General features: G+C 45.1%; 1 protein-coding gene across 1 annotated transcript in view; it reads right to left on the bottom strand.

Moving 5' to 3' along the window:
• The window catches only part of LOC117733530 (vitamin D3 receptor A), a 53,741-nt gene extending 31,372 nt beyond the window's left edge, over positions 1–22,369 (bottom strand). Inside the window, exons 1-2 of the mRNA XM_034537265.1 lie at positions 22,257–22,369; positions 21,096–21,267 (exon numbers count right to left, since the gene is read on the bottom strand). The gene's annotated coding sequence lies outside the window, so the exon portion shown is untranslated. The remainder of the gene's footprint in view (positions 1–21,095; positions 21,268–22,256) is intronic.
• Positions 22,370–22,879: the final 510 nt, after the last annotated feature.

Here is a 22,879-nt window from a genome sequence, read left to right as displayed (position 1 = left end):
GTACTCTGGCTTAAATTCAAACATTTCAGTAATGAAATCATACCAGATGTATGTCGAATGGAGTACTCCATTGGAATTATTATTCTTTTCAGATGAACTGCTGCATCTTGGCGATACCACACCCCGCCTTTTGAAGCCAGTTCATAATGACTCTTTTCTTTCTTCATACCATAATTTAAAACAATCAGAAGCATAGGTGTATGGTGCATGGTACAATCCAAATGTAAGTATTGTATGTGTGGACTGAACTTCTCCTCCTTCCAGGAAAAGGCTCTCCCACCCACGACCTGTCTATCACCTTCAACAACTCAGTGCTGGCTCCGACTCCGACTGCCAGGAACCTCGGTGTGACACTCGACAGTCAACTCTCCCTGACTGCCAACATTACCGCAACAACACACTCCTGTAGGTACATGCTGTACAACATCAGGAGAATACGACCTCTTCTCACTCAGAAGGCGGCACAGGTTCTGGTCCAGGCTCTGGTCATCTCACGGATGGACTACTGTAACTCCCTCCTGGCAGGTCTACCTACTAATGCCATTCGACCGCTACAGCTCATCCAGAATGCAGCTGCTCGACTGGTCTTTAATCTCCCGAAATTTACCCACACTACTCCGCTCCTCCGCGACCTTCACTGGTTACCGGTGGCCGCCCGCATCCGCTTCAAAACATTGGTACTTGCGTACCGTGCTGCGAACAGATCGGGTCCGGTCTACATCCAGGACATGGTCTAACCTCACACCCCAGCTCGTTCACTTCGCTCAGCTTCTGCCAATCGGCTCGTAGCTCCTTCACTTCGAGCTAAACACTCAACAAAGTCACGACTGTTTGCTGTGCTGGCTCCTCATTGGTGGAACGAGCTCCCCATTGACATCAGGACAGCAGAAAGTCTCTACATCTTCCGTCGCAAACTAAAAACACATCTTTTTCGACTATACCTTGAATAGGGAAGGTAGAACCGTAGTAGCACTCTGGTAGCACTTAAATGTCCCTTACCGATAGCACTTTGTTGTTTAGCACTTTGTTGTTTAACACTTTAGTAGCACTTAAATGGCACGTACGGATAGTACTCTGTAGTTTGACGTTATTGAAGAAATTGTACTTGCTTGATTCTTGTTGTTCTGAGTTTGGACTCATGGTTTAATGCACTTATTGTAAGTCGCTTTGGATAAAAGCGTCAGCTAAATGACGTGTAATGTAATATATCGCTGCCACTTGTCCTGGCACTGGCCTGCCGAGCCCTACCTTACACAGATATACCACTACTGCGTCACAAAACGCCTTTGCTCATCAAACTTGCGGCAGAGTCCACAAAGCGAGACTCCCTGTGATTTCATCACCTTCAGAAAGAGAAGAGGAAAAAAATGTAATGTTGCACTCTGCCAAAAATCTCCATGTCACAGGGGAAAAAAAAGGCAACAGGCCAAAACTAACAAACATATTAGCTCAGTGAAATGTAAGACGCTTAATGCGGTCAGTTAGAACTCAGAAGGAGCCTTTCTCATACTTTACCGGCAATGACAACAACTCTTTTCTTTTTTCTTTTTTTTTAAGCATCCGAAGCAAAGTCATCAGAAAATAGTTTTCTTTTGGTCGCATTGAAGGATTAGCTGAGGTTTGTGCGGCATTCCTAAAATAAGCGAAATTGTAGTCTGTTGCTCTGGTAAGACGAAGGCCCACAGAGGCATCTCCTGTCGTTCATTTCCTTTTAGAAACCAAGTAAAAGATAATAATAATTTAAAACACTACGTTGTAGATAGTGCGGAGCCAAAACACGTTATCTTGATGAGCGATAATGACTCAGCATTTCAAACTGATCTTTATTGAGCAGTATTTGCACGCTTTGGTTTCCATTTTGTATTACTAGAGGGATGCCTATTATTTTCCATTTGTTAACTGGACTTTGGAAGGAAATCCAACACTGTTCTCCACTAAGTTGCAAGCTTAGTGCGCTGTGTGCGAGTGTGAGTGTGAGTGTCTGGGGAGGCCATTTGCGTACGGGGGAACAGTAACAGCCAAAAAGAACAGGATAAGCCTGCCTGGTATGCAACTCTAATTCATAGCTGCCTTCATCCTCTCAAAAGAGGCAGAAAGGTGAATTCCTTTGTGTGTCATTTCCACGTGTCAGCGGGGAGCAGGCGGCGGTTTGAGGAGACGGAGACGCGCACAAAGCGCCGTCAAACTCAACGCAATCATCCTCAAAAAAAAAAAGGGACACATTCATTTACACACAAACGTGGTTGCCGTGTATCCCTCTCTTCAGATTCCAGTTACTGTCATTTTGGGCCTCGACACACTGGGCACCCTCCTCTCAGGGTGCACAGCTGCCAGCACCTTTCGTATAATGATAGTTATAAAAGCAATATTAGACCATGTATCAGTCGATCTTCCACCGCCTGTATTGTGCGGGGGAACTCCTCCCAGCTAGTCTAGACTGCCAAGTATGCAGGTGTAAATCAATATGCTCCCAACACACACACACACACACACCTGAAGTGCATTTACCAGCGTGCTCCCAGCAGCGTTTATGAAAGTAAAACAAAGAAAAACAAACAAATAGATGACCCAAGAGATGACCCCTTGCATTTTGCATCACAAAAGGCCTCAAAATGTAATGGCTGCTATTCCAAGGACAATGTCACAGCTCAGCTCGTGGACACCCGAGTATAGTTTCCGTACTGCAGTCAGCTTCAAAAGATGATTTAAGAAATAATAAATATGGACAGTTTAAATGCATAGGTAGGTGATAAAATATGATGTAATATAAGCCGTTTGACATAATGTTGCATCGAGAAAGAACATAGAATTAGCTGACGATAACTTGCCAAAGCAAATCCCATTCGTTCCGTAGAAAGTTATTGACTCTCTGAGGGCGGACTACAGAAATACACATTTAATGTCATTCATGTTTAGTCCTTTAAATGTGTAGCACACACACACACACACACACACACACACATTGCAAAATCACACAGGGAAATCCAGAACAATCTTCTAACAGAAACCTAGTACGCCAGTTTGAATGGCGATGACTGCCACCCTCTACAAGGGCTTCCACTGTGTGAGGGCCGGCGCACGATCGAGACGAGTCACGGCGGGAAAGAAGTGGTTACAGCGCAGCAGGCCGGAGTGGAGATCAGCCACCGTGATGAAAAGGGAGAAACTCTCACGGGCAGATTAACGGAGTGCAAATGGCCCCTTGAAGAGAGATCCTTCAGATCCAAAACACAAGACATAAGCTTCCATACAAACGCCTATTATCCAATTCAATTCCACCCCATCCGTCCTCTGATTCAGTTTAATACGTTCTGCCACTAATCCAATACTTGATTCTTTACTATTCACTGTGGGAGATGTATTAAAAAAAAAGAAAAAGGGAAGAGGTTTCAAGGCTGGCATATTTGATGCCACAGTCTGTCGATCAAGCACATTAAATGTCAGCTCAAGACATTCGTCCTTTCCAAGAGTCGTTACATTAGGAATAGGTTGTCCTGAAACTTAATGACATGAAAATGATATTCTCTTTTCAACACCTCATCTGTAGTTGTTTTTATTCATACAAAAAAGAAAACCATGTGCGCACGCGCGTGTGTGGGACGTGCTTTACGGGAGCTCTCCTCACTCTGCAGTAGCACCTGTTGGGGCAGGGAAACTGGGCTCTTATCGGTACATGGATTTTGATGACCTTCGCGTGCGCTCTGAAACCCGAGTGGCAAAGTGACGGTTTGAGCCGGGAGGGTGTTGTTTCCTTCAATTACACACACACACACACACACACACACACACACACACACACACACACACACACACACACACACACACACACACACACACACACACACACACACACACACACACACACACACACACACACACACACACACACACACACACACACACACACACACACACACACACACACACACACACACACACACACACACACACACACACACACACACACACACACACACACACACACACACACACACACACACACACACACACACACACCTCTGAGGTTGTACACAGCATCTCCACTGCCTGCTACCTTTGCTGATCAGCTGACATCCAGCTTCTCTTGTAGGGCCTTTACAGTAAAAAAATATATAATACAAAATCCCCTTTGACTACCTTTACATGACATCCACTTCAGACGGCGTGTGCACTTCCAAATTCAAAACGGACCAATCAAGGTGGATTTCTTACGCATCAAAATACGACAATTCGGTACTCTGAAAGCATTAATATAGCAGCAAATGATTTGCTATGTGAAGATGTAGTGGAGTTATGTCTATCGGAGTTATTCTCCCCTGTGTGTGGGTGTGTGTGTGTGCGTTGTTATCCAAGCTTCCCTTCGATTTGTCAGCATGCAAGGTCTAACTTTTTAATCATAAATCTCCTTTGCTCTCCGACACCCCGCAGGTAAAAAATAAAAAATAAAAAATAAAAAATAAAAAATAAAAATAATAATAATTCAGCAAATTGTCACAATCAACACCACCTTTATGTCCTTTGAAGCATCAAACATGGTCAGCAGAAGCAAGCGAACGTTGGGCTGCAAACAAGCGGCGGCCTTTTAGTAAATCAAAAAACACACTCAAGCAACTGAGAACATTTGAATGCAACGGCCCAAAGAGTTTCATCTATTGCCAGGTGATTTCACAACACACGTTTGGGTCCACGTTAGAAAAAAAAAAAAGAGAAGACGGTTACGTAGGGACCCCCATTATAAAATTACACCAAATGTGAAAACAGGAAAGAAAAAAAAAGACTTTCCACCCGCTACCTGGCATCCATTTATGAGTAAAAATAACAGGGCTTGGTGGAAAACAACAGTGTCCGACAGAGAAAAAAATCTCTCTCTCCCTCCCTCCCTCCCTCCCCCCCCCTTTCTAGTTACCAGCTCTGGCACATCCTGTACATAAAAACATGCTGAACTTAAATGAGAACATAGGCATCAGTGCGGTGCGCAACACACTCAGCCCTCCGTTCCAAGAACCGATGGGGCAGGCTGACAAAAATGTTTTAGAATTAGAAAAAGGGGGAAAAAAAGGGGGCACAAGAGGAGCACAGAGCGAAAACGAAAGGACACCGATGTTTAACCTCATTTCCACGTATTAGTCATAAGGGTGGGATTTCTAGAATATACAGACAGAGTTCGCCTCTTGGTGTCAATAATCGATGGTGTAGAACTACAAGGGAAAGCCGTCTGAGGAGCTCACTCCTCAAAAAGATAAATGCTGAGAATAAAGAGAAATCTTAGAAGAATTGATACAAATAGAGGCTCAGGCTGCCCAGAAATGGCGGTTGGTAAAGGAGAGCCAAACTCGGGTGAACTGGGTCGGCTTGCCGGGCTCGTCGGGAGAGCTTGCAAGAATCTCTTGCACAATGCACACTTGTACGTGTGTAGTCTTGGTGGCTAAACTAAAATGCCTCTGTCCACATGAACAGAACCAGTGGGATTCAAAATGAGACCACCAGAATTCAGAAGTTTTGGGTACCAAATCAATAAATGTCAAAAGCAGTTTTTTGTTTGCAACAGTCAAAGCACTCTGCTACTGATCGCAAGTTATTATTTGGCCAATTTTGTACAGACTAGAGCATGAGGAATGCTATGAACAGTTTTATATTACATGAAATGTCCGTCTCCTCTTCCTCTCCACACTCGCGAGATACTTGTTTACTTTGATCCACCACTTAGATTAGAGGGGTTCTTGCAGATTGCAAACAGCGGGACATCGCTGAATTAGAGTGTGTGCGTGTGCGTGTGCGTGTGCGTGCGTTTACAAGCGCATGTATGTGTAAGAGGCCCCTGTAGAGAAAGCTGCTGAGCGACATGATTCAGCCTTGGCTGGTTTGATAACTCCTACTTTCTCCTTGTCAGCATCCGTGCATGTTGCGCAACAACAAAAAAGGTCTGTGTGTGGTGTGTGTGTCACAGTATACTTTGACGGGCTAGTCATTTCCATACTCCTGGGGTACACACACACTCATCTCACACACAATCACATCTCTCACACACAGAATGTAAATACCACAACCAACCAGCACTATATGGTGAGCAGAGAGAGAGAGAGAGAGAGAGAACAAATCATTATCTATGTTTAGACTCTTTGTGGCCGTTGTTTGTTGCTCGGTGGTTTTTCCTCCCCGTGTAAACCAGCATACGTCCTCGGAAAACATAACCACTCTTGGTTTCAGAGGCATACACACACAACTGTATTTCAGGAAAGAAAAAAATTGTTAAAACTTATTAATTAAGAACACCGTTACCCAAAAATAAGGAATAACATTGTTGTTGTTTTTTTAAATTGCCTCACAATATCAGGGCATGTGACGTGGTATTTCAAAATGAAAAGCCAAAAAAATTAAATGTCATATACGCGCAGTCAACATAACAGCTGTTGCGAAGCAGCATGACGGGGGGAAAATATAACTAATTCATCTGCACATGTTAAATGATTAAACATGACCTTACACAAACACACATCCTTTTCTTTTATTTAACTGCACGGACGACCATCCTTGGAGACAATATCCAAACTTACCTGACAATACAACGGCCAACAGGGAAGCCCCACGATACGATATTATCATATTTAAGTATCGATATCATAGCGGTTATGCAATATGCGATATCAAACATTGCAATATACTGCGATTTATTTCCCATTTTAAATTTGTAAATGATGCAGCTTGGCGACAAGCGACTTCAGTCAATTTCTAACGGGCCGTTAGTCAATGAACTCAAATATTCATTATCAGCACCTATTTACATCTATACTGGTGATTTGCATGAAGACACACACACACCCACACACAATACAAATGATGAGGAAATAAAAGATTGTACTTTCATTTATTCACGCCTAGACATTGCTTACCTGAAGTACTGAAACACAAAAGGTTTATCATGGTCGAGTTGAACGAACCACCTTCGAGGCATCTAAGAAGAATATGAACATGGGCGGGTTTCAGAGCCCAGTGGTAGGTAAATGTCCGTTATAATTGTCCTCTCAACATCTTGGAAAACACTACCATCGCTGCAAGTGTAGGCCCTCTTCATTGTATTTCGTTGGTGTGTATATTTTATGACAGAAACTAACAGCACTTAACTAGAAAAGTCAGTTAAAAGATTTGAATCATCAGTCGACAAGCCCCTAAAATCAATGGCAGACAATAGCAGAGGCCACTTCACGGTTTCACCGTGCGTCAAAATTACTGTAATTTCGCCAAAATCGTCACGGGTTTCATGAGACGACCCGGACCGTTTCAGTTTTCCTCTGTCAAGATCAGGTCCGCCCGACGGCCTTTGAGCGGTTGCAATAAGTTGTTCCCATCGTTTGCCTCACTCCGGTGCAAACAATTTCCTTCCCTGGCTAAGGTGAATTAAAATACCTCACCTCCCTGCTGCCCCTGGCTCCCAGCCAGCTGAGGGCCCTCTCGGCCTGGGATGATGGCGGCTGAAAGCCTCTACCTTGCCCTGACTGAGTATCACTGGGTGTCTGTTGAAAGATCTATGGGCGTTTATTGGTGCGTTACATTAGAAAAGTAAAAAGGAATGTATAATACTTCAGGCGGTCTGGTTTTCACTTAGTGAAAAACATGCTCCGTTGTACCGAGGTCAGGCGACCCAACTTGACCAGTGAAACACATTCCAGTTTCCACAATAGAGAAAGAAAAGTCATTGGCTGTTTTTGCTGCGTGTTGAGTATCATTGTCCTGTTGCATTGTCATAAAATTCCGAACTTTTTTTTTTTTTTTTTTTTTTTTTTTTTTAAAAAGGGACACTAGTACGACACTACTGACCCAAAATAATGCGTTACCTCGAACAATGTTAGCCATTATCAATTCAATACTAACACGCTAAAAATTAAAGCTGTACCATTGTGTGTGTAATATATATATTGATAGACACACACGTACATACTTTCAGTGACCCACCTGGCTAGCAGACGTCTGACACCGGTGATATTTAACTCTAGGGCTATAATGCACAGCTTTTGCGTGCCGTACATCCAAAAGACAGAGGAGGAGTGGGAGGATCGCCAGAAGGAGAAAATCTAAGAAAGTGAGACGGAGAAAACCAATGAGAGACAGAAGTGGCTGGAGTTGAGCCATGGAGTGAAACTGTAGATAGTGTTGGAGAACACAGTGTGGTTACTGTGAAACAGCTGTGTCAGCTTTCAGCTTATACACTGGACACCATCACACACTCACACAGCCTGGATGAAGCCAAACGCACACGCATTTTCTGTGATACAAAAGGTTATGGACATAGCGTATACGCTCACTGTAGCGCGCCAGCCAGATCCAAGCGTGGGATCATCTCGCACACTCCCAAAGCCACAAAGGTCAACACAGGCAGCAACTTCCAGATCTGGAAAGTGCCTTGAATCTGCGTTCTTTCCGATGGCCAGCAGGGGGTGACTCCTCTGGTTAAGTTAATTGTATAGCAGTCTATGGGAAAATGACTACTTCTCACTTGATTTATTACCTCAGTTAACATTGCCAACATGATGGTCTCAATCTCCAGTGTCAAGTCTTCTTCAATGCAGCATAATGTTCACATAGTAAATTATATAACGTAACGTATGCCTTTGGGCGTGGCTGCCTAGTGATTGACAGGTCGCTACCACAGTGTTATCCGGTCTGGGAGTTGTTTTTGTCCCTTTCACAGTGCATTTTTTAAGTTCATGAAAGTAAATCGTAACATTCTTGGTCGCCTACAAAATGTGTTAGTCAGCGTTCAGTTGTACTTTGCTCCACCCTCGTTGCTCACTTCTGGTTGCCAAAAGCCAAGACAGCCAAAATGCCAAACTTGAGGTTTCAAAACCACAAACCAACGGGTGACATCAAGTCAACTACATTGACTTCTTGTACAGCCTGTGCATTGCTGCCATCTGTCACTTCCATCTGACTGCTGCAACACGCACAAGCGGTAAGATGTAACTGCAAATTAGATTCATCCATATCGGACTAAACACTCAGAATGTCCCATATAAACAAAGGATGAATGAGAGGATGACAGAGTGTTGTGAGAGCCAGCACTATATTACAATTATTGACATGGTTAAGGTGGATCAGCTAACCCGTTCTGCTTCCTAACAGACACAATTCTCTCTCTCTCTCTCTCTCTCTCTCTCTCTCTCTCTCTCTCTCTCTCTCTCTCTCTCTCTCTCTCTCTCTCTCTCTCTCTCTCTCTCTCTCTCTCTCTCTCTCTCTCTCTCTCTCTCTCTCTCTCTCTCTCTCTCTCTCTCTCTCTCTCTCTCTCTCTCTCTCTCTCTCTCTCTCTCTCTCTCTCTCTCTCTCTCTCTCTCTCTCTCTCTCTCTCTCTCTCTCTCTCTCTCTCTCTCTCTCTCTCTCTGAGCGTGAGGTCGGAGGTTGGGAGCGGAGAGCGTCATGTTCGGAGTTGACGGTGTTTTTTCCCGTGTGTCTCGTGAGTGTAGATCAGTGTATGTGTCGGTGTTGAGTGGGGTACTGTGTGCACGAGGGGGGTTTGGTGGGTTGAGTGTGGGTGTTTGTGAGCCGCCGGCGCGCGCTAACGACGTGCTAACGGCGGGCTAGCGGGGAGCTAACGGCGGGCTAGCGGGGAGCTAGCGGCGGGCGTGCTAGCGGAGTTAGCACGCCAAAATGGACTTAAGTTGGCTCACACGCAGGCACGGGATTCGGCTTATGCCGGTGTTCCCGTGCACGGTGGAGGACTGCAGTCTGGCGGTGGGGGAGGTGGTGGGCTACAGCAGCGTGAAGTCCGCTGCCCGGATGAACAAAGCTGTGGTCTTGTTCTTGGACAGCGTCAGCAAGGTCAACATGGTGGTGGAGAGCGGTGTCGTGGTGTTCAACACACACGTCCCCGTCTCTCCCCTGGTCACGGCGGAGGTGAGGGTGACGGTGGCGAACGTACCGCCGTTCGTGAAGGACGAGGTACTGGTGGGGGAGCTGTCGAAGCACGGGAGGGTCACGTCCCAGGTGAGGAAGATGTCCTCTGGGAGCAGCTCTCCACTATTGAAACACGTGGTGTCGCACAGGAGGCAATGCTTCATGCTGCTTCATGGCAGGAGCGAGGACTTGGACATCACTTTCACGGTGAGAGCTGATAACTCTCTTTTTATCATTTATGCAAAAACTGACAATATGAAGTGTTTTAACTGTGGGAGGGAAGGACATCAGAGCAGGGCCTGTCCTCGGAGGAAGGCTGGTGGACAGGACGACACCAGGGGGGACCCCAAAGACGGAGAGGACACGGAGGGGGGTCGGGAGCAGCAACAGGAGGAGGCAGGTGGGGTGAAGCAGGTGACCACAGAGCGGGGAAGTGGGGGGGAGCAGGTGAGCACAGAGAGGGGAAGTGGAGGGAAGCAGGTGAACACAGAAGGGGCAGAGGTGGGGCAGCAGGAGGAAGAAGAAGAGGAAGGGGCTGAGATGGGTCAGCAGCAGGAGGAAGAGGAAGAAGGGGCTGAGATGGGTCAGCAGCAGGAGGAGGGAGAGGAAGAAGAAGGGGCTGAGGTGGCCCAGGAATTGGAGGGGGAGAGGGCAGGTGTAGTACTGCAGGTGGAAGAAGAGGGGGCAGGGGCGGCCCAGGGGGGGGCACATATTCAGGAGGACAGCCAGGGGTGCACTGGAGGACAGGTGGAGGTGGGTAGGGGGCAGGAAGGAGGAGGGAATGAAAAGTGTGGGCAGGTCATGGAAGGAGAAAGTGAGGTGGAAATGGAGGAGGGTGAGGAGAAGCTTCATCCTCTGAAGAGGAAGGCCGGGGGGGACGAGGAAGGCTCGCAGAAAAAAAAGGGACCTGTGGGCCAAGGGTATGAGTCTGAGTCCAGTATGGACGACTACTCTGTGGCAGAGAGTGGGTCCTCTGATGACACTGAATGTGAGAGGGAATATAGTCTGGCCAGGCTGAAATATTTCCTCAAGGACACAAAGAATAGGAAGTGTGAAGTGGAGAAGCACTTCACCGATCTGCCGAAGCTGATTCTATCTATCCGGCTTCATATGAAGAACAAGACGAGGAGAGGTTTTACACGGCAGGAGATCTATAGACTTCAGAAGATCAGGACGGTGGTGAATAAAGGGCTGAAGGAGGAGGCTGACAGCCAAGCACAGGAGGCCGGAGATCCGGAGGAGCAGCCCGGAGGAGCAGCACGGAGGAGCAGCCCGGACGAGCAGCCCAGAGGAGCAGCCCAGAGGGGCAGCACGGACGAGCAGCACGGAGGAGCAGTCCAGAAGAGCGGCCCTGAGGAGCAGCACGGAGGAGCAGTCCGGAAGAGCGGCCCTGAGGAGTGACCCTCAGGCGCAACCCTGAGGAGCGACTCAGCCCAGAAGAGGAGAAACCTGGACTATGACATTTAAACGGGGTCTCAGGACCACCAGCGGACAGAAGCGTTGCGTTTGGTTTTTTTGGTTGTTTTTGTTGTTTGATTTAGTTTTGAAGTAAGTGCAATGTTCTGTTTGTTTGTTTTTTTATGTAAAATAAAGGTTTTCTAAAAATCAAAAAAAAATCTCTCTCTCTCTCTCTCTCTCTCTCTCTCTCTCTCTCTCTCTCTCTCTCTCTCTCTCTCTCTCTCTCTCTCTCTCTCTCTCTCTCTCTCTCTCTCTCTCTCTCTCTCTCTCTCTCTCTCTCTCTCTCTCTCTCTCTCTCTCTCTCTCTCTCTCTCTCTCTCTCTCTCTCTCTCTCTCTCTCTCTCTCTCTCTCTCTCTCTCTCTCTCTCTCTCTCTCTCTCTCTCTCTCTCTCTCTCTCTCTCTCTCTCTCTCTCTCTCTCTCTCTCTCTCTCTCTCTCTCTCTCTCTCTCTCTCTCTCTCTCTCTCTCTCTCTCTCTCTCTCTCTCTCTCTCTCTCTCTCTCTCTCTCTCTCTCTCTCTCTCTCTCTCTCTCTCTCGGAAACTGTTTACAACGATCGACCGCCGATAAGGAAATAAAAAGTTTGGGATAGCATCATTCCTAAACCAATGCTGTTTCCATTATTTTACCTTTATTTGTTTTTTAAATATAAAAGACAAACAAGCACGGCAAAACAAGTCTTCTTTGAAATTACACTGCCTTGCGGCAGAAAACCAGTAATGCCAGTCCTAGCCCAAGATTCTATGATAGCAGGGCCTGTGGTCTCACCTGTTGGGCACCTGGGTGCGGGTACAGGTTAAATTAAACTCTTGTCTCTGGGATGGAAGCCGTGTTGATAAAGATGAAAATCTCAGTGGCACAAAACCTTTTTTTTCCGGTTTGCGTAGGCCAGCAGAGGATTGGTGCTTATTACACGCTCAGTACCAGCTGCAGCTAATAAGTAATTAGGCATGGTGACAGTTCATGTACCTTCGATGTGGCTGGAGTCACAAGGCTGCCAACGACACACACACACACACACACACACACACACACACACACACAAACAGCTTGACTGTAATGAGAGCATTTTAAAGAATTTTAGGATGGTAGTTAGTGTGAGCTTTAGCTGATGAGTTCAGCCTTGGTGGTCTGAGCTTTCTTCTATCTGACCTATTAGAACAATGTACTTCATTATTAATTATATGTCCATATTGGATTTCTGGAGAGAAAAAAAGTAAAATAAAACAAAAACAACTGCATGCGGAGTGTTGTGTGTGTGTGTGTGTGTGTGTGTGTGTTTGTCTTGGGGCACCAGCAAGCCACGATCAGTGTAGCACTAAAACAGATCTGAGCCAAGCAGTTCCCAACTCCTGCCAAAAGCAAATAGTCCTAAATGCTACATAATACAGCGCAGAGCAGGAAAAAAAAGTTCTGCGCAACACAGAAAAACCATAACAAGGGCAATAGAAAAACGCAGAATACAAAAAAACATTAGGGGGGCCAGAGAAAGCAAATAACAAGCGTAAAATGCAGGCGGTGGAGGACAGGAAGAAGGGCAAATGGAGGAAATGAGGCAGAGACTGAACGTAGATCGAGACAGAGCTTCGTTTTAAAAGGCAAATTAAGACTTTACTGCTGCCAGGAATTAGATTTAAGACCAATTTAGTAACCAAACAAAAAAAATAGCTGGGTTGCATTAAGGCCATTGGGATTTAAATCCAATCCGGCCGGACAAGAATGCAAATACAACTCCCTTTGACCACCTGAAGTGAAGTAATAAAGAGGATCACAACATAAGAAAAGACCAATGTGGCCGCACGTCCAATCTCTTTCTTTTCCTGGATAGACAGTCTAATTTCATTCGATTCCAATTAAATATTCATGCCAAACATTTTTAATTATCTCAATTAGCTCAACCTTTATGCAACTCTGCTGTACATGCCACCGTTTACAGACTGTATTCTGGACAAAACCAGTGGAGGAGGTGATGAGGCGAGGAGAGTAAAAATACATGAAAGCACAAATGGAGACATTAAGACTGAGTCTTCTGCCAATTCAATAGATTGGCAAAGAGGATAAAAGGAACATGGTTTCAGGAAGCCTTTCAGAGACGCTAGTAATTCTGTTGAGAGCTGACTGGAATTATAAATCCAGAACCAGACATAAAGTCATCAAGTATAGCTTGAATACGGAACATGACGAAACTAGAAACAAACAGGATGAGGAAAAAAAAGAAAAGAAAAGGTGAACAGTGTGCAAACAGGTCCTCACTTTGTCATATCTTCACCCATTTTGAAGACAGTTTGGAGTTTTTAAAAAAAGTAAAGAAAAGGGGATGAAAAAAATATATAACAAAGACATTTGCACAATGACTACATGTAGAATTTCCCCCCGCCCCCACACATTTTGAAGTCCAAGTACTGGCTTTGTGCCAAAGGGAGAGAGGGAGAGAACAGGAGTAAAAGTGTCATCGCTCTCGGCAAAAACATGCTCCGTCCTGTCTGCCTCGGCCTCCCGTTCTGCATTTAAACGGTATCCACGGTGTGCTCGTACACGTGTCAAATACAGTGAGGAAAGCACACTAAATATTTATGCCATTGGTAATAAAGGATATTAGCTTAAACTGCACATAAGAGCGTGTGTGTGCATGCTGCATCCACAGCATTTTAGGATGACGAACTGTCCCACAAACAGGACTGGGGTGGGCGGAGCCTGCTGTGGGGGGGCCTGTTGAATTACAACCAATCACCCTCTGTGGGCTTGTCTCTCCTTCTCTATGCTCCACTAGCGCCAGGGAGGAGGAAATAAGGAATGGAAGGGGGGGGGGTTTAGTAGCTCACTGAAAGCCCCTTACACTGGGCCTCCACAGACAGACGCAGAAAGAGGAGGAGGAGGATTTTGCTCGTGTTTTAGGTTTCCTCCTCACTCGGCCATTCCCTGCTTTCTCCATAAATGTTGCCACCACCGTTTTCTTTTTCTTTGGTGAATAACATCAAATGATGACAGTCACCAGACGTAGTCCTTACCGTTGCCATTCTTTTTTTAAACCTCTAAATCTAATCGAATGATCTCACAGGCCGGTACAGGAGTGTTGCCGTGTGGCAGGAGGTGGCCACTAGAAGGTTAATGATATCTTTTATCCCCCCCTCACAATTGTGTGTAGGAAAAGGCATCGTTGGGATTTTATTGAGACTGGCGCTATCATCGATTCTGTATTCATGATACCGTGATGATTATTTCTGCAGATTTGACGTTCCACTTGTTTAGCCTAATGTTTGGATAAACTGCTGGCATTACCTCCCTCACTTTTATTGAGGGCGTTTTATTGCATTTGTGACATGGACATGGAGCGCGAGGAGGTTTGTGACGCGGTCATTTTCCGTGGCGAGCTCACGCCGTCATTTCTAAAAGTACCGATTGCAGAAGCGTCAGTTCTGGACCTTATCGATACTCTGGGGTTTTCACTGGTTTAGAACAGAGTTTCTGGGGGGCATCACTAATTGTAGGTAAGGTGTACTAAATAAAAACAATCACAAGTTAAGTTAACCAACCACTCCACTCCAAGTCTAAGTCGAGCTTTTACAGTGAAAACCGTAAAAACCCAAACAAAAACACTCTCCAGAATCTCCTGTTCGCACGTAGTTATTTGACACATTGTTAAAAATATCAGACTGGTGGGTGGGTGGGTGGGTGGGTGTGTCTCTCTCTCTCCCTCTCCTAATGAGCCGGTCGTGCTTTTTAGCGTGGCAGTAAAACACGTCTCACATCAGTCTAATTAAAAAAGGCCTCACTTTAAAATCAATGGAAACACAGAAGGCAGCGGCGGTTACCAAAGGAAATGCCTTCAGCTTGGAAGCTCGGTAGCCCGATTCCAGTTAAACCAAAGTCGAACGAGCAGTGCATTTCTTTCAGACACACAAGCATGCTTGGATTACTTCTTCCTGCGTCTGTGCAACATGTGAAACGGTTTCCGATACTGAAGTTTTAAAGCTTTCCCCCCCCCCACCCATGACCGTCTTATTTTATGTCGTTTTCACCAAAATGCCTCATTGCACTTGTCTCGCTGGGAGACAAAAAGGTGGCCGACCGGACTTTTAAAAAGGAAGCTTTTTGAGAACGGCCCAGGCTCCATTTAGTTTTACATACTGGAGCGAATACGTGGCCGGTGGACTGTTTCTTCTGCCAATATAAATACCCAAAAATGTTACTTCAGCCTCCTCGGCGTGCAAACCATAAAATATGACACAAATAATGAACCTCTCAAAAAGCATGATTTGTGTGGGATCTGAGGGGGCAGAGGGCAGAGGAAACTGGCAACGTGGGGCTTAATTCACTCACAGCCACCACAAAGTACTACGCCGCATGAAATAAAATAAATAAGCCCCATTTCGGAACTTGCCATCCGTTTCTGTCACCTGAATCCAGATCTGCAGAGACAGACTGATGGGGACTACCATCTCTTGTTAAGCATTTAAGCTGTTTTGTGGCCACGTTAAGCCCTCTATGTGTGTGTGTGTGTGTGTGTGTGTGTGTGTGTGTGTGTGTGTGTGTGTGTGTGTGTGTGTGTGTGTGAAAGAAAAGTGGGCTTGCGCTTTGTCTCGAGTCTGGGTAACATGGATGCCGACGAAAATTGTATGAAGGCCGATGCTCTGTATCGGTACCAAAAAGGGATAGCTCGGTCACAATGTCCTACACTCAATAGACGATATATAGTGGACTTTAATATTTCACTATCCCAGTCTTAAACATATTGTTCAAAGACGTAGTTCATCCGCTGCATGTGCAGGGCTCAAACTTCGTTTCTTCCGGAGCTGATGATGGAAGAAGCTAAGGCGTGAGCCATCTCTCCCTTCCGTCTCATCGCTTTATGAGCTGCACATGAGCAGTACCGACCACGTAGAATAACACTAATACGTTTGTGAGCCGAAGTGCAAGCGAGCATTTAGTTTATCCTGGAAACAGGAGTTTGTTCAAGTGAAGACATCCCCCAGCGCCACCAAAAGATTAAAGATGAAACATGACAATTGACCTTGGTCTTTAGCGTTATTTGATAACAGTTCATAAACAAAACAGTTTTGTATAGGGGAAAGTACATTTCTGACCCACTTGCCCAACAAAAAAACAACAGAATTATTATATTTTCAAAAGGGGTATTCATTTTTGCCCTCCAACACAACAAGTGTTTGTATACAACAACATGCTGCATGAACCCTAATCGCTATGGTCTATGCCAGGGGTCAATAATAGGTGGACCACGGTCCAGACATCGTTGTATCCGGACATGGACCTAAAACCATAAATAACTCAAAATGATACAATACAAGTGCTTCTATTTTAACTGGCGCAGCACAGGCACTCATTCAGCAGTCCGGAAACACACCGACCAATTACATGCGGTGTAAATCACATCACGTGACGCTACTCTGCCAATCAAATAGGTGTATTCTGATAAGCTTCCAGACTCGAGTGACATTTACACACACACACACACACACACCGAGTAGATGCAGAATAATACGGGAGTCATTATTCGTTATTTCACCAGAGCCTTTAACCAAGAATGGAAAGACTCTTCATATTCATTCTCCACACGGACAGTTCAAAACCAGTGTCTCATCGTGACAGATATTAGAAGCGGCAACGTCCGAAATGAAGGCACAGGAAAATAACCTAAAAGTCCAATATGATCAGAATCCTGACGCATTCATTTACTGTCCAACGATGATGTTGAAACAGAGAGGAGAATAGAGCTGAAACAAGTGGTAGTATTGGTGGTGTATTCATAAGTATGGATTATTTATAATAAATCTAGTTTGAAGTTTGAAAAGTTTGTCGAGATATTTTTCAATTTAACTTTCTATATTTGATATGAGTCAGTTGTTGCCGTTAATACAACTGCCTGTCTACTTCAATATCTATGGGACTAAATCGCAGCGCAAGTCAGACACGACTGATTCCGAACTTTTGCATGAGGAAATTCTCTAAATGGAGCTGGTTGAATGTTAATTGAATAGCCCAGGTCTATGCCATTAGATGTCCAACCCTGAGCACTGGCAATTCAATCAGAGCTACTCGTAAAAGGTAGCCGCTATTGACATCCATCTCGACGAGCCCCTCGGGAGGGGGGGGGGGGCTTCACACCAGACCTAATCACAGCGGCCACAACACCAGGCCACCATCATATTTATGTTGCAGCTGCACAATTACCTCTCATAAGGAATCCAGTATCCCCTGTTTAGCACGTCCACATAGAGGGAGGACAGGGGGAATTAGGGTCTCATAGAAATAACAGAATAATAATAATAATAATAAAGAAAAAAAAGGAATAATCCCTTCTGTCATGTCCCAAAGCAGCTCTCCATCACTGATTTATTCTTCACAACGGGGATTCAACCTTTCGTCCAGCTCATGAAAGCGTCATAGATCTTGCCCCTGTGAACACCTGGTGTCCGGTAGGTCTTTACTAGGAGAGGAGGGAGGCTTTTTTTGTTTGTTCTTGAAATAAGCAAAAAGAGAAACTGGTTAGCGCTGTACGAACGCCATGGTTTAATGGACAATGGGGAAAATTCAGGAGAAAGAAAAACAACAGATGCACTGAACCGTTTGGATGAAGGGAGAACGCGGAGGTGCAGAGCAGAAACACTGCTTGTAACAAAAGATGGAGGCAAAAGAAAAGATGGAAGTGTGAGATTATTGCTTTTGTCACTACTTCAATGTCATCTCCTGTTATTGTATGACAGCTCTAACTTCTCTCTAGTGGATCAAGTCATGTTCAGGTGAATCGTTCTCCAGGTTCATAATGCATTCACGTCATATAAATAAATCAGGCTCACAAATAGAGTTGTAATGGTTATGTTAATATATTTTTTAAAAGCTCACAGCTAGTTATTTTTTTCATTGAGCAGTTAATGCTAAAGCAGCTCGGATGCCTCAGTCATGAACCTGAAGTTGTTATTTTGAATGTGTCCGATACATATTTCATCATTACAGCGAATAGAAGCATCAGTCTCATTATTATTTATATTAGAAAAGAAACGTGAGGGGGACATCCCTCCACATTACCAGTTGCTTTAAAACATCAGCTTAGCCTGTGACAAGGGATTGTGACGAGAGATCATCCAAATCTGACGGCAGTGCAGATTAAACTGGAATCAGTATCCAAATATTTTTTTGAACTTTGAAATCCCCCCTTTCCCCCCACCCCTCGCATTCACAGCGTTGATCAGGACAAGAACCGAGCCAAACCGGCATCACGGCTTGCCAAAATATAAATAATGATAATAAAAGAATCACCGACTGACACCAACATGCCCTCGAATCAGTTGCCAAATCATGTTCCACGTCGCCCATCTGCCTAATTCTATTGTTTGAACTCAAATTTCTAATTGATTTTGTCTTCTGCAATTGTAAAGTTTGTGTTGTTGTTTTCGGAGGCTGAAGGTTGGTTGAATAAAACAATCTATTTTTTTAAAAAGACTAAACTAATAATCAATTAGTGGTGATCCCCAGATGATGCCTTCAATCCATTATCAGGTTAAAGTCTCCTCTCGTGTGTAGGACAACCCATTCTTCTGTTAAAGTCTGCTCCTTAAAATCACTTTCAGTACCTTGCGTGATATAGTCCGTCTACCGATTGTGTTGCAGCAAGACATCCCGGCTCAAAACATCTTTAATAAGCAGAAACAACAACAACTTTAAACCCTGTGAACTGAACAAAGTCTCCGGAAAATGTCAACTCGTTGCATCAAAAAGTGTGCAGACCTGTGGGTACAGTGTGTGTGTGTGTGTGTGTGTGTGTGTGTACGCAAGTACACATGCATTCCATATTGCCTAGAACTAGTTTATGTTTCAAAATAGTGTGCAGCACCTTGAGGCCCCTGTGCATCTGTTCTTATTTTACAACCTGCCTGTAACTCAGCGGAGTACAAACCTCCTGAGCAGTGTGCAGCACTAAGCACCTCATTACAGAAAAAGACCCTTTGTACACCGCTGAGGTAACCGGTGGTAGGGAGGGAACCTTCGGATGAGGGAATCGCCGCGACAATGTGACAGAGTGATTGTCCCTTTCATGGCTTAAAAGAAAAAATACATTAAAAAAAATTTAAAAACACAGTACCGCCCGGCTCTTTTCCAGATTCATAAAGTCGTTGTAAACCGAGGACAGACTCTGCCGGTTTCAGAGCATGATGCAAGCCTCTCGAGCTGGCGACATGGAGCGGGTGGTGTTACTAGAGATGTGACTCTTGGAGACGCAAGGATTTGGTCCGACGGCCGTGGGAGGCAAGTGGTCAGCGGCTGGTGTTATTATTGCAGGGTGCGTTTACTCGCATTGTAAGAGAGCAGCCGACCAGTGAAATAACAACGTGCCAAAAACAAGCAAACAAATAGTGTGACAGAACCACAATGTGGCAAACATTTCCCTCAAACAAAACAAAACATCAACTTGTTGAGTCCGGAATTGAGCAATTACGGAAGATAAAACACTTAAAAAAATATTTTTATGAAGAAAAAAAAAAGAGACTGGAAAAGTCCCTGTAATTCCAGCACAGCACTACAAACAGCAGTGCAGCTTTAGTATTTTTTATTACATGTTATGCTAAAAAAAAAAGAAAAGAAATCCTAATAGAAAGTCTCAGAGACTGTGGGAAAAGGAACAAAAAAACATCTCATCACACACAAAAGTATAATTGACGTGCTGTTTAATTTCTATTCTGCCAAGGGAACCACCCTCAGGCTGCAGAGTGGAAACACTCACAGAAACCCATCATGGCCCGTACTTAAATAGAACGCTACCATTTCAATAAAAAAGTCAAATAAATATAAAATCTTACTTTAAAGAGGGACTGACGAGTTTGTTTAAAAGCTTCATCCTCAAAGTGAAAATACATAAGCCAAAAAAGTGTTATGATTAGAAATGTTTTTTCTTAGCATATCCGGACACATTCCACAAGTTAAGTCAACTGTACAGCAATCAAACTGAACACAATACCTATTTTTCCTTTGATACAAACTCTGAGTTTTGTACTGTTGACAGTTGCTAAAACACACACACACACACACACACACACAACTCAATCAAAGAATATAATCAAATATAATCCTTTTTTTTTTTTTTTTTAAACAGCCTTTCCAGGATTGCCCCTAAAGGGTCACACAACACTTTCTAAAGTCTGTGTCTCAGTTCCATGCTGATCTCCTCCTCCTCCTCCTCCTCCTCCTCCTCCTCCTCCTCCAAACAGAAGCAAGCTTCCTCCATATCCAACACCGACAACCTCCAGCAGGACGAAAACCACATCACTACATCCTTCCCGCCTGTCACTTTCACACACAAAGTCGAAAGAGATATACAGTTAAAGTCGATGTTAAAAACCTACAGTGCGGTTCATTTCCCTATTGCGTGTTGCAAGGGTGGGGGGTGTTTGCGCACTGGCCCTGGTGGTGCAGCAGGCAGACGGGTCGGCATATACACATGTGGAATGTGGAGGGAAGCACCCGCCTGCAACAATAGCAGCAGTGCACAAAAAGCATCTCCTGCGGCCCGGTTGGGAGGCGACGTGGACCCGCAGTGTGAAGTGAGCGGTGTGGCCTGGGACAACGGGACGAGGCGAGGACACGAAGCTGCGGGAATGTATTTATTTATTTGTAGTATTGTTATTATAATTTTGCCCATAGGCTGCGGTTCAGCTCATAACATTACAACGCTCGCGGTAGTCTAGTGCGTCTGTATCTCGCTCTCACTCACGCACGCGCACACACACCACTGCTCACTTACCAGATGTGGCATATCAACCTTCACTTCGTGCAGCAGCAGAGGGGGCCCCCGGCTATTTGAGCCAGGTCGCCAGATTTTCCGAGCCAGTGGAGTTGAAGGCAGCTCTTTCTTTTCTTTTTTTAATAAACAATTTCCCCCACGCTGGAAAACTTTTTCACCGTATAAAACAAAACTGTCAACAGAGAAGAGAGGAGGAGTGATTAGACAGGGGTATCCAACGGTCAGTCGGGAAGGAGGGGGGAGGAGGGTAGGTAACGTTAGAGCCCCGGTGACGACGTCCCGTTATTTCTCGCAGTTGTTCCGCCCAAAAAAATTTTTTTTTTTTAAAAAACGGCATTCAATAAATCTGGGCAATTATTGCCTCGCGTAATCTCGAGGTCAACACTTTGTAAAGAGCAGGACTTCAGACCTTTTGCGAAACATGTCGACGCTTCTGGGACATTCGGCACGCACGTCACACGTGATAACACCCCGTTCCCCAAACAAAACTTACAAGTTGGTTTTTTTGGGGAGGGGGGCGGTTTGCACTCGCGCTTGCTCCGTACCCTACCTGCGCGTGCCACTCCGTCAGGAAAACGTGGCACTATACGCAGAGCCATTATTTAAACGTTTCGCTCGCGGGCATGAGCTAGGTTACATCAGAGTGGGTCGAAATACGGTTTGAGGTTCCGTGAAAAGCATGTTTACTAGTTCTGTACATTCACCAACGTGCACGGCCATGTTCAATCGACATATTTTCTATTTATTATTTAAATTAGTTTCGCAGTCCCCCACCCCCCACCCCCTTTTCCTCTCCGCACGAGCGTACACAACGTTAACTCGGACACTGGCTAGCAAAAGGGGCAACGGATAGTGTGAAACGGCCTCGCGACGATGACAGGATACGCCGAGGCTCACTGCGCGCACACCCGTCGGCCTCGGTCGGCGGCATGTCAAAATATTGCAGCCCGCTGGACGGCGGCAACAACAACGGCTAACGCTACGTTCACGGCAGTCCACTTCACTTGCCTTGACGAAACGCGCGTGCCACTCGGCCTGAAAGCACTTCTCGGCGGAACGGAACGAGAAAAAGCAAAAACTACGCTGATGCCGCGCGGCTGCGTCGCCTTTCGCCGCGCGGGACGCCTCTTGAAGGTGGAGGAAAAGTGAAAAATAACTTACATTAGTCCACGCGAAGGGCAGCGCGCAGGCAGACACTCTGTTAGTCCAGTTTTTAGATCTGTATCAACATAGACAGGCAGCACTTCTCCATCGTCCCGCCCCCCTACGGTTTAACAGTCAGGCATATCTATACATATATATAATCCCTCCAGTGTCCAATCACAACTCTCCACTCCGGAGTGGTGTCTGCGCCCATTGGTGCAGACGCGCTTCGGTCTCGATATCGAGCCTACAGCTGTCTCCTTACCATATAGGGGTGTGTCGTGACGTCACGGACGGCTTGATCACTCGTAAACAATTTATTTTAATAAAATAATAATAATAGTTAACAAAACAATTCAAATGCATTGTTACGTAGAAGAATGACGACAACAACACTATGAATGGTGTGACGTTCAGGGCGTTTGCTTGTCTGCATAAAGGCTGGAGAGATGGTGAGAACAACAACAACAAAATATATATATATATATATATATATATATATATACACATTTGTGTTTTGACAATGCTGAATTTGGAGCATTGCATGTACTTTGTTACTACACATTTATCATGAATAATTTATGATTTACCTATACATAATATATGAAAGTTCCAGCATCCTCTTCTCTCTCTCTCTTTGT

The sequence above is a fragment of the Cyclopterus lumpus genome, chromosome 7 (genome assembly GCF_009769545.1).
Source record: "Cyclopterus lumpus isolate fCycLum1 chromosome 7, fCycLum1.pri, whole genome shotgun sequence".
In the NCBI taxonomy this organism is placed as follows: Eukaryota; Metazoa; Chordata; class Actinopteri; order Perciformes; family Cyclopteridae; genus Cyclopterus; species Cyclopterus lumpus.
This window is presented reverse-complemented; position numbering and strand designations above follow the sequence as displayed.